This window comes from Salvelinus fontinalis, chromosome 3 (assembly GCF_029448725.1).
Source record: "Salvelinus fontinalis isolate EN_2023a chromosome 3, ASM2944872v1, whole genome shotgun sequence".
Classification (NCBI taxonomy): Eukaryota; Metazoa; Chordata; class Actinopteri; order Salmoniformes; family Salmonidae; genus Salvelinus; species Salvelinus fontinalis.
In genome coordinates, this window is record NC_074667.1 from 44,127,066 (window position 1) to 44,142,238 (window position 15,173).

At 50.4% G+C, this 15,173-nt stretch overlaps 1 protein-coding gene across 12 annotated transcripts in view; it reads left to right on the plus strand.

Annotated features, from left to right (window-relative positions):
* Positions 1–15,173, plus strand: part of LOC129849912 (chromodomain-helicase-DNA-binding protein 5-like) — a 196,710-nt gene that overhangs the window by 79,441 nt on the left and 102,096 nt on the right. The window lies entirely within an intron of this gene.

Below are 15,173 nucleotides of genomic sequence, written 5' to 3' on the forward strand. Positions count from 1 at the left end.
TGCAGACAGAGTTCAGTGTGTCAAATCGGAGGGCATGTTGTCCGGTCCTCTGGCAGTCTCTATGGGGGTACCACAGGGTTCAATTCTCGGGCCGACTCTTTTCTCTGTATACATCAATGATGTTGCTCTTGCTGCGGGCGATTCCCTGATCCACCTCTACGCAGACGACACCATTCTGTATACTTCCGGCCCTTCCCTGGACACTGTGCTATCTAACCTCCAAATGAGCTTCAATGCCATACAACACTCCTTCCGTGGCCTACAACTGCTCTTAAATGCTAGTAAAACCAAATGCATGCTTTTCAACCGTTCGCTGCCTGCACCCGCACGCCCGACTAGCATCACCACCCTGGACGGTTCCGACCTAGAATATGTGGACATCTATAAGTACCTAGGTGTCTGGCTAGACTGCAAACTCTCCTTCCAGACTCATATCAAACATCTCCAATCCAAAATCAAATCTAGAGTCGGCTTTCTATTCCGGAACAAAGCCTCCTTCACTCACGCCGCCAAACTTACCCTAGTAAAACTGACTATCCTACCGATCCTCGACTTCGGCGATGTCATCTACAAAATAGCTTCCAATACTCTACTTAGCAAACTGGATGCAGTTTATCACAGTGCCATCCGTTTTGTTACTAAAGCACCTTATACGACCCACCACTGCGACCTGTATGCCCTAGTCGGCTGGCCCTCGCTACATGTTCGTCGTCAGACCCACTGGCTCCAGGTCATCTACAAGGCTATGCTAGGTAAAGTGCCGCCTTATCTCAGTTCACTGGTCACGATGGCTACACCCACCCGTAGCACGCGCTCCAGCAGGTGTATCTCACTGATCATCCCTAAAGCCAAAACCTCATTTGGACGCCTTTCCTTCCAGTTCTCTGCTGCCTGCGACTGGAACGAATTGCAAAAATCTCTGAAGTTGGAGACTTTTATCTCCCTCAACAACTTTAAAAATCTGCTATCCGAGCAGCTAACCGATCGCTGCAGCTGTACATAGTCCATCTGTAAACTACCCACCCAATTTACCTACCTCACCCCCATACTGCTTTTATTTATTTACTTTTCTGCTCTTTTGCACACCAGTATCTCTTCTTGCACATGATCATCTGATGATTTATCACTCCAGTGTTAATCTGCTAAATTGTAATTATTCGATTTATTGCCTACCTCATGCCTTTTGCACACATTGTATATAGATTCTCTTTTTCCTACCATGTTATTGACTTGTTTATTGTTTACTCCATGTGTAACTCTGTGTTGTTGTCTGTTCACACTGCTATGCTTTATCTTGGCCAGGTCGCAGTTGCAAATGAGAACTTGTTCTCAACTAGCCTACCTGGTTAAATAAAGGTGAAATAAAAAAAAAAAAAAAAAAAAGCCAAGCTCTGCTCAACTTTATTTCCTTCCTCTTTAGTTGTCTTTCACATACTCCCTGTTCTTGTTGATATTGAAAAATGTATGCCTTAGTTCATAATAGTAATCTATTTTAAGTGTGGTGTAAACATTTTCGGCATCATGCATGGATACTGTCACGATCGTCTTGAGGACAATGAGTGGACCAAGGCGCAGCGTGTGAAAAATACATCTTCTTTTATTGGAAGACGAAAACGAACCAAAACAAAACAACAAACAGACGAACGTGAAGCTATAAAAGACTAAGTGCTAACATGCAACATAGACATAGACAACTACCCACAAAAGCCTACTGCCTATGGCTTCTTTAAATATGGCTCCCAATCAGAGACAATGTATGACAGCTGTCTCTGATTGAGAACCATTCAGGCAACCATAGACATACCTAGACACCTACACTCAAACACAAACCCATCTACTCTACCTAAACCCCCTATACCATACAACCACCCAAGACGAGACAAAAACACACAAACATCCCCCCTGTCACACCCTGACCTAACCAAACTATTACAGAAAACAAAGATAACAAAGGCCAGGGTGTGACAATACCCCCCCCCCCCCCCCCCCCCAAAGGTGCGGACTCCGGCCGCAAAACCTGACACAGAAGGGGAGGGTCCGGGGTGGGCCTTATTATGGCGGCGGCTCGGGTGCGGGACGTGGCCTCCACTCCACCATAGTCAATACCTGCTTTGGTGGCTCTGGTAGAACCTGGCTGACTGGCGGCTCTGGTAGATCCTGGCTGACTGGCGGCTCTGGCAGATCCTGGCTGACTGGCGGCTCTGGCAGATCCTGGCTGGCTGACGGCTCTGGCTGGTCAAGGCTGGCTGACGGCTCTGTCTGGTCACGGCTGGCTGACGGCTCTGGCTGGTCACGGCTGGCTGACGGCTCTGGCTGGTCACGGCTGGCTGACGGCTCTGGCTGGTCAAGGCTGGCTGACGGCTCTGGCTGGTCATGGCTGGCGGACGGCTCTGGCGGATCCCGGCTGGCGGACGGCTCTTGCGGATCCCGGCTGGCGGACGGCTCTGGCGGATCCCGGCTGGCGGACGGCTCTGGCGGATCCCGGCTGGCGGACGGCTCTGGCGGATCCCGTCTGGCGGACGGCTCTGGCGGATCCCGTCTGGCGGACGGCTCTGGCTGCTCCCGTCTGGCGGACGGCTCTGGCTGCTCCCGTCTGGCGGACGGCTCTGGCTGCTCCCGTCTGGCGGACGGCTCTGACGGCTCGGGACAGACGGGCGGCTCTGATGGCTCGGGACAGACGGGCGGCTCTGACGGCTCGGGACAGACGGGCGGCTTTGAAGGCTCATTACAGACGGGCGGCTTTGAAGGCTCAGGACAGACGGGCAGTTCAGGCGGCGCTTGGCAGACGGACAGCTCAGACGGAGTTGGGCAGACGGGCAGTTCAGGCGCCGCTGGGCAGACGGCAGACTCTGGCCGGCTGAGGCGCACTGTAGGCCTGGTGCGTGGTGCCGGAACTGGAGGTACCGGGCTAAGGACACGCACCTTCAGGCTAGTGCGGGGAGCAGCAACAGGATGCACAGGACTCTGGAGACGCACAGGAGGCTTAGTGCGTGGTGTAGGCACTGGTGGTAATGGGCTGGAGACACGCACCACAGGGCTAGTGCGTGGAGGAGGAACAGGGCTCTGGAGACACACAGGAAGCCTGGTGCGTGGTGTAGGCACTGGTGGTACTGGGCTGGGGCGGGGAGGTGGCGCCGGAAATACCGGACCGTGCAGGTGTACTGGCTCCCTTGAGCGCTGAGCCTGCCCAACCTTACCTGGTTGTATGCTCCCCGTAGCCCGACCAGTGCGGGGAGGTGGAATAACCCGCACTGGGCTGTGTAGGCGAACCGGGGACACCATGCGTAAGGCTGGTGCCATGTATGCCGGCCCGAGGAGACGCACTGGAGACCAGACCCGTTGAGCCGGCTTCATGGCACCTGGCTCAATACTCAATCTAGCCCGGCCGATACGAGGAGCTGGTATGTACTGCACCGGGCTATGCACACGTACAGGAGACACCGTGCGCTCTACCGCATAACACGGTGTCTGCCCGTACTCCCGCTCTCCACGGTAAGCATGGGAAGTGGGCGCAGGTCTTCTACCTGACTTCGCCACACTATCCTTTAGCCCCTCCCCCCCAATACATTTTTGGGGTTTCTTCAGGGGCTTCCAGCCACGCCTCTGTGCTGCCTCCTCATACCACCGCTCCTGGGCTTTAGCTGCCTCCATCTTTTCCCGAGAGCGGCGATATTCTCCAATGTGAGCCCAGTGTCCTTTTCCCTCCAAAATTTCCTCCCATGTCCAGGAATCCTGTGTATGTTGTTCCTACTGCTGCTTGACACGCTGCTTGGTCCTTTTGTGGTGGGTAGTTCTGTCACGATCGTCTTGAGGACAATGAGTGGACCAAGGCGCAGCGTGTGAAAAATACATCTTCTTTTATTGGAAGACGAAAACGAACCAAAACAAAACAACAAACAGACGAACGTGAAGCTATAAAAGACTAAGTGCTAACATGCAACATAGACATAGACAACTACCCACAAAAGCCTACTGCCTATGGCTTCTTTAAATATGGCTCCCAATCAGAGACAATGTATGACAGCTGTCTCTGATTGAGAACCATTCAGGCAACCATAGACATACCTAGACACCTACACTCAAACACAAACCCATCTACTCTACCTAAACCCCCTATACCATACAACCACCCAAGACGAGACAAAAACACACAAACATCCCCCCTGTCACACCCTGACCTAACCAAACTATTACAGAAAACAAAGATAACAAAGGCCAGGGTGTGACAATACCCCCCCCCCCCCCCCCCCAAAGGTGCGGACTCCGGCCGCAAAACCTGACACAGAAGGGGAGGGTCCGGGGTGGGCCTTATTATGGCGGCGGCTCGGGTGCGGGACGTGGCCCCCACTCCACCATAGTCAATACCTGCTTTGGTGGCTCTGGTAGAACCTGGCTGACTGGCGGCTCTGGTAGATCCTGGCTGACTGGCGGCTCTGGCAGATCCTGGCTGACTGGCGGCTCTGGCAGATCCTGGCTGGCTGACGGCTCTGGCTGGTCAAGGCTGGCTGACGGCTCTGTCTGGTCACGGCTGGCTGACGGCTCTGGCTGGTCACGGCTGGCTGACGGCTCTGGCTGGTCACGGCTGGCTGACGGCTCTGGCTGGTCAAGGCTGGCTGACGGCTCTGGCTGGTCATGGCTGGCGGACGGCTCTGGCGGATCCCGGCTGGCGGACGGCTCTGGCGGATCCCGGCTGGCGGACGGCTCTTGCGGATCCCGGCTGGCGGACGGCTCTGGCGGATCCCGGCTGGCGGACGGCTCTGGCGGATCCCGGCTGGCGGACGGCTCTGGCGGATCCCGTCTGGCGGACGGCTCTGGCGGATCCCGTCTGGCGGACGGCTCTGGCTGCTCCCGTCTGGCGGACGGCTCTGGCTGCTCCCGTCTGGCGGACGGCTCTGGCTGCTCCCGTCTGGCGGACGGCTCTGACGGCTCGGGACAGACGGGCGGCTCTGATGGCTCGGGACAGACGGGCGGCTCTGACGGCTCGGGACAGACGGGCGGCTTTGAAGGCTCAGTACAGACGGGCGGCTTTGAAGGCTCAGGACAGACAGGCAGTTCAGGCGGCGCTTGGCAGACGGACAGCTCAGACGGAGTTGGGCAGACGGGCAGTTCAGGCGCCGCTGGGCAGACGGCAGACTCTGGCCGGCTGAGGCGCACTGTAGGCCTGGTGCGTGGTGCCGGAACTGGAGGTACCGGGCTAAGGACACGCACCTTCAGGCTAGTGCGGGGAGCAGCAACAGGATGCACAGGACTCTGGAGACGCACAGGAGGCTTAGTGCGTGGTGTAGGCACTGGTGGTAATGGGCTGGAGACACGCACCACAGGGCTAGTGCGTGGAGGAGGAACAGGGCTCTGGAGACACACAGGAAGCCTGGTGCGTGGTGTAGGCACTGGTGGTACTGGGCTGGGGCGGGGAGGTGGCGCCGGAAATACCGGACCGTGCAGGTGTACTGGCTCCCTTGAGCGCTGAGCCTGCCCAACCTTACCTGGTTGTATGCTCCCCGTAGCCCGACCAGTGCGGGGAGGTGGAATAACCCGCACTGGGCTGTGTAGGCGAACCGGGGACACCATGCGTAAGGCTGGTGCCATGTATGCCGGCCCGAGGAGACGCACTGGAGACCAGACCCGTTGAGCCGGCTTCATGGCACCTGGCTCAATACTCAATCTAGCCCGGCCGATACGAGGAGCTGGTATGTACTGCACCGGGCTATGCACACGTACAGGAGACACCGTGCGCTCTACCGCATAACACGGTGTCTGCCCGTACTCCCGCTCTCCACGGTAAGCATGGGAAGTGGGCGCAGGTCTTCTACCTGACTTCGCCACACTATCCTTTAGCCCCTCCCCCCCAATACATTTTTGGGGTTTCTTCAGGGGCTTCCAGCCACGCCTCTGTGCTGCCTCCTCATACCACCGCTCCTGGGCTTTAGCTGCCTCCATCTTTTCCCGAGAGCGGCGATATTCTCCAATGTGAGCCCAGTGTCCTTTTCCCTCCAAAATTTCCTCCCATGTCCAGGAATCCTGTGTATGTTGTTCCTGCTGCTGCTTGACACGCTGCTTGGTCCTTTTGTGGTGGGTAGTTCTGTCACGATCGTCTTGAGGACAATGAGTGGACCAAGGCGCAGCGTGTGAAAAATACATCTTCTTTTATTGGAAGACGAAAACGAACCAAAACAAAACAACAAACAGACGAACGTGAAGCTATAAAAGACTAAGTGCTAACATGCAACATAGACATAGACAACTACCCACAAAAGCCTACTGCCTATGGCTTCTTTAAATATGGCTCCCAATCAGAGACAATGTATGACAGCTGTCTCTGATTGAGAACCATTCAGGCAACCATAGACATACCTAGACACCTACACTCAAACACAAACCCATCTACTCTACCTAAACCCCCTATACCATACAACCACCCAAGACGAGACAAAAACACACAAACATCCCCCCTGTCACACCCTGACCTAACCAAACTATTACAGAAAACAAAGATAACAAAGGCCAGGGTGTGACAATACCCCCCCCCCCCCCCCCCCCCCAAAGGTGCGGACTCCGGCCGCAAAACCTGACACAGAAGGGGAGGGTCCGGGGTGGGCCTTATTATGGCGGCGGCTCGGGTGCGGGACGTGGCCCCCACTCCACCATAGTCAATACCTGCTTTGGTGGCTCTGGTAGAACCTGGCTGACTGGCGGCTCTGGTAGATCCTGGCTGACTGGCGGCTCTGGCAGATCCTGGCTGACTGGCGGCTCTGGCAGATCCTGGCTGGCTGACGGCTCTGGCTGGTCAAGGCTGGCTGACGGCTCTGTCTGGTCACGGCTGGCTGACGGCTCTGGCTGGTCACGGCTGGCTGACGGCTCTGGCTGGTCACGGCTGGCTGACGGCTCTGGCTGGTCAAGGCTGGCTGACGGCTCTGGCTGGTCATGGCTGGCGGACGGCTCTGGCGGATCCCGGCTGGCGGACGGCTCTGGCGGATCCCGGCTGGCGGACGGCTCTTGCGGATCCCGGCTGGCGGACGGCTCTGGCGGATCCCGGCTGGCGGACGGCTCTGGCGGATCCCGGCTGGCGGACGGCTCTGGCGGATCCCGTCTGGCGGACGGCTCTGGCGGATCCCGTCTGGCGGACGGCTCTGGCTGCTCCCGTCTGGCGGACGGCTCTGGCTGCTCCCGTCTGGCGGACGGCTCTGGCTGCTCCCGTCTGGCGGACGGCTCTGACGGCTCGGGACAGACGGGCGGCTCTGATGGCTCGGGACAGACGGGCGGCTCTGACGGCTCGGGACAGACGGGCGGCTTTGAAGGCTCAGTACAGACGGGCGGCTTTGAAGGCTCAGGACAGACGGGCAGTTCAGGCGGCGCTTGGCAGACGGACAGCTCAGACGGAGTTGGGCAGACGGGCAGTTCAGGCGCCGCTGGGCAGACGGCAGACTCTGGCCGGCTGAGGCGCACTGTAGGCCTGGTGCGTGGTGCCGGAACTGGAGGTACCGGGCTAAGGACACGCACCTTCAGGCTAGTGCGGGGAGCAGCAACAGGATGCACAGGACTCTGGAGACGCACAGGAGGCTTAGTGCGTGGTGTAGGCACTGGTGGTAATGGGCTGGAGACACGCACCACAGGGCTAGTGCGTGGAGGAGGAACAGGGCTCTGGAGACACACAGGAAGCCTGGTGCGTGGTGTAGGCACTGGTGGTACTGGGCTGGGGCGGGGAGGTGGCGCCGGAAATACCGGACCGTGCAGGTGTACTGGCTCCCTTGAGCGCTGAGCCTGCCCAACCTTACCTGGTTGTATGCTCCCCGTAGCCCGACCAGTGCGGGGAGGTGGAATAACCCGCACTGGGCTGTGTAGGCGAACCGGGGACACCATGCGTAAGGCTGGTGCCATGTATGCCGGCCCGAGGAGACGCACTGGAGACCAGACCCGTTGAGCCGGCTTCATGGCACCTGGCTCAATACTCAATTTAGCCCGGCCGATACGAGGAGCTGGTATGTACTGCACCGGGCTATGCACACGTACAGGAGACACCGTGCGCTCTACCGCATAACACGGTGTCTGCCCGTACTCCCGCTCTCCACGGTAAGCATGGGAAGTGGGCGCAGGTCTTCTACCTGACTTCGCCACACTATCCTTTAGCCCCTCCCCCCCAATACATTTTTGGGGTTTCTTCAGGGGCTTCCAGCCACGCCTCTGTGCTGCCTCCTCATACCACCGCTCCTGGGCTTTAGCTGCCTCCATCTTTTCCCGAGAGCGGCGATATTCTCCAATGTGAGCCCAGTGTCCTTTTCCCTCCAAAATTTCCTCCCATGTCCAGGAATCCTGTGTATGTTGTTCCTGCTGCTGCTTGACACGCTGCTTGGTCCTTTTGTGGTGGGTAGTTCTGTCACGATCGTCTTGAGGACAATGAGTGGACCAAGGCGCAGCGTGTGAAAAATACATCTTCTTTTATTGGAAGACGAAAACGAACCAAAACAACAAACAGACGAACGTGAAGCTATAAAAGACGAAGTGCTAACATGCAACATAGACATAGACAACCACCCACAAAAGCCTACTGCCTATGGCTGCCTTAAATATGGCTCCCAATCAGAGACAATGAATGACAGCTGTCTCTGATTGAGAACCATTCAAGCAACCATAGACATACCTAGACACCTACACTCAAACACAAACCCATCTACTCTACCTAAACCACCTATACCATACAACCACCCAAGACGAGACAAAAACACACAAACATCCCCCCTGTCACACCCTGACCTAATCAAACTATTACAGAAAACAAAGATAACAAAGGCCAGGGTGTGACAGATACTGTAGAAATCTGATTTAACAATCTGTTTCCTCAGTTTTGTGATCAGTTCCTCTGTCCAGTGTCTGTGTCCTTTTTCCAAACATAATCTTTTATTTTTATTGGACAGTCTGAGATATGGCTTTTTCTTTGAAAGTCTGCCTAGAAGACCAGTATCCTGGAGTCGCCTCTTCACTGTTGACATTGAGACTGTTGTTTTGCGGGTACTATTTAATGAAGCTGCCAGTTGAGGCGTCTGTTTCTCAAACTAGACACTCTAATGTCTTTGTCCTCTTGCTCAGTTGTGCACCGGGACTTCCCACTCCTCTTTCTATTCTGGTTAGAGCCAGTTTGTGCTTTTCTGTGAAGGGAGTAGTACACAGTGTTGTACGAGATCTTCAGTTTCTTGGCAATTTCTGCATGGAATAGCCTTCATTTCTCAGAACAAGAATAGACCGACGAATTTCAGAAGAAAGGTCTTTGATCTGGTCATTTTGAGCCTGTAATCAAACCCACAAATGCTGATGATCCAGATACTCAACTAGTCTAAAGAACGACAGTTTTATTTCTTATTTAATTAGCACAACAGTTTTCAGCTGAGCTAACATAATTGCAAAAGGGTTTTCTAATGATCAATTAGCATTTTTGAAATGATAAACATGGATTAGTGCCATTGGAACAAAGGAGTGATGGTTGCTGATAATGCGTCTTTGTATGCCTATGTAGATATTCCATAAACAATCTGCCGTTTCCAGCTACAATAGTCATTTACAACATTAACAATGTCTACACTGTATTTCTGATCAATTTTATATTATTTTAATGGACAATAAATGAGCTTTTAAAAAAAAAACAAGGACATTTCCATGTAACCCCAAACTGTTGAACGGAAGTGTATATATAGGGTCGATGTAACTAGGCAATAGGATAGATAATAGATCGTAGCAGCAGCTTATATGGTGAGTGTGAAAGTGTGTGTGTGAGTGTACAGTTGAAGTCGGAAGTTTACATACACCTTAGACAAATACACTTAAACTCAGTTTTTCACAATTCCTAACATTTAATCTTAGTAAAAATTCCCTGTCTTAGGTTAGTTAGGATCACCACTTTATTTTAAGAATTTGAAATGTCTGAATAATAGTAGAAAGAATGATTTATTTCAGCATTTCTTTCTTTCATCACATTCCCAGGGGGTCAGAAGTTTATATCCACTCAATTAGTATTTGGTAGCATTGCCTTTATATTGTTTAACTTGGGTCAAACATTTCGGGTTGCCTTCCACAAGCTTCCCACAATAAGTTGGGTGAATTTTGGTCCATTCCTCCTGACAGAGCTGGTGTAACTGAGTCAGGTTTGTAGGCCTCCTTGCTCGCACACGCTTTTTCAGTTCTGCAGACACATTTTTTATAGCATTGAGGTCAGGGCTTTGTGATGGCCACTCCAGTACCTTGACTTTGTTGTCCTTAAGCTATTTTGCCTCAACTTTGGAAGTATGCTTGGGGTCATTGTCCATTTGGAAGACCCATTTGTGATGAAGCTTTAACTTCCTGACTGATGTCTTGAGATGTTGCTTCAATATATCCACATAATTTTCCTTCCTCACGATACCATCTATTTTGTGAAGTGCACCCCCACATGATGCTGCTACCCTCGTGCTTCACGGTTGGGATGTTGTTCTTCAGCATGCAAGCCTCCCCCTTTTTCCTCCAAGCATAACAATGGTCATTTTGGCCAAACAGTTCTATTTTAGTTTCATCAGTCCAGAGGACATTTCTCCAAAAAGTAGAATCTTTGTCCCCATGTGCAGTTGCAAACCGTAGTCTGGCTTTTTTATGGCGGTTTTGGAGCAGTGGTTTCTTCCTTGCTGAGTGGCCTTTCAGGTTATGTCGATATAGGACTCGTTTTACTGTGCATAAAGATACTTTTGTACCTGTTTCCTCCAGCATCTTCACAAGGTCCTTTGCTGTTGTTCTGGGATTTATTTGCACTTTTCGCACCAAAGTACGTTCATCTGTAGGAGACAGACGCGTCTCCTTCCTGAGTGGTGTGATGGCTGCGTGGTCCCATGGTGTTTATACTTGCGTACTATTGTTTGTACAGATGAACGTGGTTCCTTCAGGCATTTGGAAATTGCTCCCAAGGATGAACCAGACTTGTGGAGGTCTACAATTCTTTTTCTGAGGCCTTGGCTGATTTCTTTTGATTTTCCCATGATGTCAAGCAAAGAGGCACTGAGTTTGAATGTAGGCCTTGAAATACATCCACAGGTACACCTCCAATTGACTGAAATTATGTTAATTAGCCTATCAGAAGCTTCTAAAGCCATGACATAATTTTCTGGAATTTTCCAAGTTGTTTAATGGCACAGTCAACTTAGTGTATGTAAACTTCTGACCCACTGGAAATGTGATACAGTGAATTATAAGTGAAATAATCTGTCTGTAAACAATTGTTGGAAATATTACTTGTGTCATGCGCAAAGTAGATATCATAACCGACTTGCCAAAACTATAGTTTGTTAACAAGAAATTTGTGGAGTGGTTGAAAAACGAGTTTAATGACTCCAACCTAAGTATATGTAAACTTCCGACTTCAACTGTATGTGTGGCATCAGAATCAAATCAATTTGTATTTGTCACATCTGCCGAATATAACAGGTTTAGACCTTACAGTGAAATGCTTACTTACAAGCTGTTTGCATGTGTGCTCGTGTTATGTGTGTGTGTTGTGGTGTCAGTCAGTGTAAGTATGTGTGAGTGTGGGGTAGCATCCAGTGTGTTTACATGGAGTTTTTGCAAAAAAAGGTCAATGAGGTAGTCCGGGTAGTCATTTAATTAACTATTTAGCAGTCTTGTTAAACAGTCTTATGGTTTGGGGTTAGAAGCTGTTCAGGTTCCTGTTGGTTTCAGACTTGGTGCACTGGTACCACTTGCCATATGTTAGCAGAGAGAACAGTCTATGGCTTGGGTGGCTGGAGTCTTTGACAAGTTTTTGGGCCTTCCTCTGACACCGCCTGGTATAGAGGTCTTGGGTGGCAGGGAGCTCGGCCCCAGTGATGTACTGGGCTGCACTCACCACCCTCTGTAGCACCTTGTTGTCGGGTGCCTTGCAGTTGCCGTACTAAGCGATGATGCAGCCAGCCAAGATGCTCTCAATGGTGCAGCTGTAGAACCTTAATTTCTGCATTCTGAGGGGGAAAAGGCGATTTTGTGTCCTCTCTATAACTGTATGGGTGTGTGTAGACTTACATTCCTGTAGATTGATACAAATCTATTTGACAAATTTAATAACATTGTTGCTATTTAGTCATACTACAGTATGGATGTTCTGTGTTACTATCAGTACTGGATTACTACAGTGTAATAGTACGTTTGTAACCGATTCAAAGATTCTGGTAGCTGGGCTCTCAGTCATTGAGTTCAATACCAGCTTTACATTTTCTTCTGGTCCTAACATTACGACCAGTCTGGGTCCTAATCCCAGGACTACCGTCAAGAAATGCCATACTGTGCTAAAAAGGTTTTCACCAAAACAAGGTGAAACTTGCCTGAGTTCTGTTGTGTTGCCTTCTGGGATTGTTGGGGAAAATAAACTCAGCTTGAAGAAATACACTCAGGCTTACACTCAGGCTGTTTGAAATAATGAGTACTGTTCAGAAGACTGAGTCAGTTACTTTGCAGATCTGCAGATAGTCAGGCTGATAGCCAAGATTCTGTTATTCCCTTTTCATTCGGTACACATTCTTCACAGAGAGAGGATGTGTGCGTGTCTGTGTGTGTACACGCTTGCGTAGCTAATTCCTATTGTAGTAGAAGAACACTGTCTGTTTTGTCTCTCTCTTGGATTGTGTCCAAGGTTATTTAGAATCTTATATAGAGCTGTGGCGGCTAATCCATGTCAGAATACACATCTCTCATCAGATTGAATCCAGTGATTGTTGATGTTTGAGGTTTATAAGGAACCGTTCCAGACAAATCACAATTTAAAAACGAATCAATAAAGCCCCTAAGCTAAATTAGGCTGAAAGACTCTCAAAGCAATTAATGACAAATCCTGCGGACCGTGGAGATAGATAGGGTCGATACATTACAAACAAGGTGGATATAATCATGTTGCCACAATTCCAAAGCACAACCCCACAATTACCACAGATAACAACAACACACAGAGCCTCCCTGCTAAGTCCCTGCTAATATAATCAATGAACTGTTGATGTTTTCAAGACTATGATATACAGTGGCAAGAAAAGGTATGTGAACTCTTTGGAATTACCTACATTTCTGCATAAATTGGTCATCAAATTTGATCTGATCTTCATCTAAGTCACAATAATAGACAAACATAGTGTGCTTAAACTAATAACACAGAAATTATTGTATTTTTCTTGTCTTATATTGAATACATCATTTAAACATTCACAGTGTAGGTTGGAAAAAGTATGTGAACTCCTAGGCTAATGACTTCTGCAAAAGCTAATTGGAGTCAGGGGTCAGCTAACCTGGCGTCCAAACAATGAGACGAGATTGGAGATGTTGGTTAGAGCTGCCCTGCCCTATAAAAAGACTCACATCATTTGAGTTTTCTATTCACAAGAAGCATTGCCTGATGTGAACCATGCCTTGAACAAAAGAGAAGATCTAAGATTAAGAATTGTTGACTTGCATAAAGCTGGAAAGGGTTACAAAAGTATCTCTAAAAGCCTTGATGTTCATCAGTCCATGGTAAGACAAATTATCTATACATTGAGAAAGTTCAGCACTGTTGCTACTCTCCCTAGGAGTGGCCGTTCTGCATAGATGACTGCATGAGCACAGTGCAGCATGCTCAATGAGGTTAAGAAGAATCCTAGTGTCAGCTAAAGACTTACAGAAATCTCTGGAACACGCTAACATCTCTGTGACGAGTCTACGATACGTAAAACACTAAACAAGGTTGGTGTTCATGGGAAGACACCATGGAAGAAGCCACTGCTGTCCAAAAAAAACATTGCTGCACGTCTGAAGTTTGCAAAAGTGCACCTGGATGTTCCACAGCGCTGCTGGCAAAATAATCTGTGGACAGATTAAACTACAGTTGAGTTGTTTGGAAGGAACACACAACACTATATGTGGAGGAAAAAAGGCACAACACACCAACATCAAAACTTCATCCCAACTGTAAAGTATGGTGGAGGGAGCATCATGGTTTCGGGCTGCTCTGCTGCCTCAGGCCCTGGACAGCATGCTATTATCGACGTAAAAATATATTCCCAAGTTTATCAAGACATTTTTCAGGAGAATGTAATGCTATCTGTCCGCCAATTGAAGCTCAACAGAAGTTGGTTGATGCAACAGGACAACGACCCAAAACAAGAAGTAAATCAACAACAGAATGGCTTCAACAGAAGAAAATACGCCTTCTGGAGTGGCCCAGTCAGAGTCCTGACATCAACCTGATTGAGATGCTGTGACATGACCTCAGGAGAGCGGTTCACACCAGACATCCCAAGAATATTGCTGAACTGAAACAGTTTTGTAAAAAGGAATGGTTCAAAATTCCTCCTGACCGTTGTGCAGGTCTGATCCGCAACTACAGAAAACGTTTGGTTGAGGTTATTGCTGCCAAAGGAGGGTGAACCTGTTAAATAAATCCAAGGGTTCACATACTTTTTCCACCCTGCACTGTAAATGTTTACATGGTGTGTTCAATAAAGACATGAACACGTATAATTGCTTGTGTGTTATTAAACGCTAGTAAAACCAAATGCATGCTTTTCAACCGTTCGCTGCCTGCACCCGCACGCCCGACTAGCATCACCACCCTGGACGGTTCCGACCTAGAATATGTGGACATCTATAAGTACCTAGGTGTCTGGCTAGACTGCAAACTCTCCTTCCAGACTCATATCAAACATCTCCAATCCAAAATCAAATCTAGAGTCGGCTTTCTATTTCGCAACAAAGCCTCCTTCACTCACGCCGCCAAACTTACCCCAGTAAAACTAGCTATCCTACCGATCCTCGACTTCGGCGATGTCATCTACAAAATAGCTTCCAATACTCTACTCAGCAAACTGGATGCAGTTTATCACAGTGCCATCCGTTTTGTTACTAAAGCACCTTATACGACCCACCACTGCGACCTGTATGCCCTAGTCGGCTGGCCCTCGCTACATGTTCGTCGTCAGACCCACTGGCTCCAGGTCATCTACAAGGCTATGCTCGGTAAAGTGCCGCCTTATCTCAGTTCACTGGTCACGATGGCTACACCCACCCGTAGCACGCGCTCCAGCAGGTGTATCTCACTGATCATCCCCAAAGCCAAAACCTCATTTGGACGCCTTTCCTTCCAGTTCTCTGCTGCCTGCGACTGTAACGAATTGCAAAAATCTCTGAAGTTGGAGACTTTTATCTCC